Genomic DNA, 5,578 nt, shown 5'->3' on the forward strand with positions numbered 1-5,578 from the left:
ATTTACTAATATATCTATATATAAAAATTACTTAATTAGGAAATATAATAGTAGCTATAAGTTCTTATAGAATATAGAATAAGCGCTAAGTAGCCCTAGATTCTTATAGAATATAGAATAAGCGCTAAGTAGCTCTAGGCTCCCTAGGCTCCTATAGTAAATTAAGTTACGCTAGGCTACGGTCTAAAATACCGATATATAGATACTTCGCTAGCTAGTCTATAGAAGTTCGATACCTATTAGTAGATTCGTTTTTCTATACTACCGAGTTCGACGATACTATCGGACGCGAATCGTATTAACTTAGCGGCTACGTCCCTAACTAATACTACTACTTTAGTATAGGCGCGCCGGGAAGAGGCCGTCCTAATATAGAAAGACTTTATCTACTTTCTACGAAATTTAGTATAAGACCTAGCGAATCGCCTAATATTCGTACTAAGTCGCCTATAGCGGAAACGCTAGGGCGAAAGCTAGATAGTTCGAGAACTATAAGAAGAGCTTATACGTATTCGAACGAATATTCTATCGATATCTAAACGCGAAATATATACTTAGAAGCTACTACTTATATTAAAGCTTAAGATTTAGCTAGAGGTAATAAAGTAATTACTCGATATTAAATTTAAAGAATAGATTCTACGCGCGGTATAGCGCTAGGAGAAGCTCTAAAGGACCTCTAGTAGAAGGCTTAAACTACGAGAAGTCTCGAAGTATTCTTCTAGTAAGCTAAGCGCGAAAACTCCTTAAAGGAAGCGCTTAGGACTCTACCTATATAACGATAAGTCGAAGGAAAAGAATAGGAAGTATAGACCTACTTTCGGTAATAGGCTATATTAAAACTATAACTAATCTAGATATATAAGAATAGAGTACCTATAGAATACTAGTAAGGTAGCTAGCGATATAGCTAGAGATAAGAGTTAGGAGAAGGGTAAATTTCTCTAGATAAAAAAATTAATACCTAGTACGCTACGCGCTACTAACGTATTAAGACTACTAGAGGATAGTACGATATTATCGCGAATACTAGTAGTAACTATAGATACGAAGTTTAGTAGTAAGAAGCGTACGCTTTACGTACTAATCGACTTCGAAGCGAAGCTAAACTTTATATTATAGAGAGTAATTATAGAGGAAGGCTTCGCTACGAAGATATCGAAGGAGTATACTTATACTATCGACGACTACTTAATTTAAATCTATAAAGATTACTATATAGCTCTATATACGACTAATATATTAGGAACGTATATTCCTAGTATCTATAGGTTTCTAGCTACTAATCTTAATAACTTTAATATAATTCTTAAGTATATTTAGCTTTACGTAGTAGATCTAGAAGTTCGCTAGCGCGAAAATATATAGTATTACCGTATAGTACGAGAAGCGTATATAGCTCTTATTTCCTTTCGAAAGGTAATAAAGCTAGCTAAAATCTATCGAATTTATACTATCTACTTAAAGGACTTAAAGTTTAATAGTAACTCTATTAAGGAGAAATTATAGAATAATAGCGAAAGTATAGCGATTTCTTTATCGAAAGAATATCGAGATTTTAGTAATATATTCTTAGAAGAAAATATAGATAAGCTACCGCTAAATACTAGAGTAACTTACTCGATTTCTTTAGAAGAAGGTTCGATAGCGAGTTATAGGCTAATCTATTTCCTTAGTACGAAGGAGCTTCGAGTACTCCGCGAGTATCTTAATAAGTACTTAGCGCGAAAATAGATTAGAAGGAGCGAGTCGCCTATAGGAGCTTCTATTTTATTTATACTAAAGAAGAACGATAGCTTACGACTCTATATCGACTATCGTACCTTAAATAGAATAATCGTAAAGAATCGTTATTCCTTACTCTTAATTAGTAAGATACTAGATCGATTAGTCGGCGCTACTATATATATTAAGTTAAACTTATATAATATATACTATAGAATACGGATATATAAAAAGGATATCTAGAAGACTACGTTTCGTACGCGGTATAGCTACTTCGAATATCTAGTTATATCGTTTAGTCTTACTAATACTTCGGTAACTTTCTAAGCCTATATTAACGAGGCGTTAAAGGAGCTCCTTAATATTATATACGTAGTATATCTCGATAATATCTTTATTTTTAGTTAAGATTCGATAGAATATATTAAGTATATATATTTAGTACTCGAAAGGCTTCGAAAGTATAAACTATATATTAAGCTTTCGAAGTATAAGTTCTCGACTCGGAGAGTCGAGTTCTTAAGATTTATTATAGAAGTCGAGAATATCTCGATAGACCCTCGAAGAGTTATTATAGTTTAAAACTAGTTTCGATCGATATTTTTCTAGAAAATCTAAGTCTTCTTAGGTTTTATAAACTTTTATCGAGGTTTTATTATAGAGTACTCGTAAGTAACTATTTCTATTATTAATCTCCTTAAAGGAATATAGAAAGGAAAGAAGATAGGTCTATTTAAATAGATAGACGAGGCTAAAGCGGCTTAAAAGATACTAAAAGTACGCTTTTATAGTACGCTATTACTAGCCTACTATAATTCTATATAATAGTATAAGATAGAATTTAACGCCTTAGGAAAGGCTTATAGTTTAGTTCTTTCGTAAGTATATAAGTTATATACTACCTAAGGACGAACGATATAGAAACCTATAGCTTTCTTTTTAAGAAAGTAGAACGTCGTAGAGCGTAACTATAGAATATCGAATTAAGAAATACTAGCTATTATAGAATCTTTTAAGGAGTAGCGCTACTACTTAGAGGAAGCTATAACTAGTATATTAGTCCTAACTAATTATAATACGTTAAAGTATTTTATATTAATAAAGGCGCTAAATCGTAGATAAGTACGCTAGGCGGAGGTACTTAGTACTTTTAACTTCGTAATATAGTATCGGAAGGAAAAAGAGAACTTCGTTAACGATCTATCTCGTCGACTAGACTATATAACTTCTTAGGAATATTCTAAGAACTTATTTTTATAACTTCTTCGGTCTCGCCTAGGTAGCGAGGAAAGTTTACTATTAAATAGTAATTTAAGCGCTATAAGTATTTCTATTTATACTATAACGCGAAGGTTAGTCCGACGAACTAAAGACTCGATTAAGAGTAGTTTTTATACTCTAGTAGAGTAGGGTACGCGTAAGGATAGAGCGTATAGATTCCTCGATATTCTTAATAAAGGTATAAAGTTAAAGTCTAGTAACGATATATTCTTAGTACGAAGTAAACGCTCCTCGTAGTCTATAGTAGAGCTTAATATATATTCTAGTATAGACGAGAATACTATTACTTCGGCCTAGGAGGACTAGATCCTAGATAACTTAGTAAAGAAATTATTAGCGCTATAAAGTACCGACGCGTAGTATAAAAGGCGTAAGTAGAGTAAGCTATCCGAAGAAAAGATTTTCTAGAAGGTTTAGAAAGGAGTATAGCGCGAGAACTCCGCGGATCTCGTATAAAGGTAAGGCGCGGTATATATATTTTATAATCTTAGTATAAGATTAGAGATTCTAAGGGCGAATTATAATAACTTTTAATAGGAGGACTATTTCGGTCGGGAAAGGACTTTTACTATTATTAAGCGCTTTTATTAGTAGTCTAAACTAGCGAAGGACGTACGAATCTATATTTCTTTATATAATATATATTAGCGTATAAAAGTATCGAAATATAAGCTATACGAACTATTAGCGATACTATTATAGTCGAAAAAACCGTAGTAGAATATATCTATAGACTTTATAATAGAGCTTCCGCCCTTAGCTCGTAGGGAAATAGCGTATAACGCGTTACTTATAGTAGTATATCGACTATCTAAAATAGTTTACTATATTTCGTACCGCGTAGAAATTATAGTCGAAGAGCTAGGAGATATCTTAATAGAAGAAATATTTATTCGATTCGGTATACTTCGAAGTATTATAAGTAATAGAAGTATAGTATTTACTTTAGTATACTAGGGAATTCTATACTATTACCTAGTAATTAAGCGGCGATTTTCGATCGTATTTTATCCTTAGACCGATAAATAGACTAAGAGAATAAATTAGATCCTAGAATATTATCTATATTACTATATTAATTACTATTAAGACGACTAGATTATACTACTACTTAGCGCGGAGTACGCTTATAATTAGACGATTAATACTACGACTAAGAAAATACTATTCTCTTAAGTCCTAACGTTTAAACCTACGATAAATATTAATATCGTACGAAAATCGTAGGAGGGTAATAATAACCTCGTACGAGCGAAAGCTAAGGCGCTTAAAAAAGCTCGATAAGAAACTATAGTATAGTAGGAACGAGTATAGTATAGTATAGTAAAGTACTATTATATTAAGATTAAATCGGTATATATTCTCGCCTATCCTATAGGTCGGATAAGGGAGTAGGACTACGTTACTAGGGTTTCTTTCTCTTCTAGGACCGTAGGATAAGAACTAATCGACGTTAAAACGAATACTATAGTAGCTATAACTAAAACGATACTCTTTACTTACCTATATTAGCGAAGGAATAGTAACGCTATCGATCTCTATAGTCTTAAGCCTACTAAAGGACTATACTTTTAAGACTTCTCGTAATAGACGTATATAAAGCTATAATAGCTTTATTCGTAAAGGTTACTACTATTAAAATTTAGGCTATATAGTTATATAGCCGAACTCGTAGAAGGAAAAACGCTCTTAATTCTATAAACTATATTCTTATAACTACTATTTAATATTTAACGTAAGCTCGCGTATATTAGATTATTCGTCCTCGCGTTACTTATTTCTTCGATCGTCTACTTTCTTCCTCTCTTACTTATTCTTCTATACTAAGGCCCCTTCTCTCTTCTTTTATAACTAAGCGCCTCGAGCCCTAATATATTCCTCTCCGCTCTACTACTTAGAGAATCCTCTTAAGTATATCTATAATACCTAGAACTATAGACTCGCTAGCTAACTCGTAGAGAAATTACTTCGCTCTCGTAGAAATATCGTAATACTAAGTAATCGTATTATATTAAGAATAATTCTTTATAGCTAGTATTTAAATATTTTTTTCGTTAACTTAAGGTCGTAGTATCGATTATCGTAAGAGAAAACTTAGAGAGTAACGTCGAAATTAACGATATAATAGTTCCTCTCGATAACTTATATAAGCCGTTTATCTTATAAAGAGTAAAGAACTTTAAACGAAATACTAAACGGAACGAAATTATAGTTAACTAGTAGTAAAAGAAATATCTATACTATAATCGTAACGTTCTAGTATTGTATTCTTAAAGTAATATAAATAAAATAATATATAATAAATCGTCCTCGTACTTTCTAAATTATTTAGCTATATAGTTATATAGTCTAGTCTTCTCTACTTTAGTAGTTACTTCTTTAATTATATTTCGATCTTACTTCTAATAGATTATATATTAGCCTTAATTAAATCTTTAGGATCGATAATTATAACCTTCTTCCTCCTAGTAGACGTATTAAAATCTTCTATCTCGCCTAGTACGAAAGCCTTCTCCGAAAAGAATAGATTTATCTTCTAGTTCTTAACTTCTTTAGTAATTATATCTACTAC

The sequence above is a fragment of the Exophiala aquamarina genome (genome assembly GCF_000709125.1).
Source record: "Exophiala aquamarina CBS 119918 chromosome Unknown aczIA-supercont1.19, whole genome shotgun sequence".
NCBI classification, from domain to species: Eukaryota; Fungi; Ascomycota; class Eurotiomycetes; order Chaetothyriales; family Herpotrichiellaceae; genus Exophiala; species Exophiala aquamarina.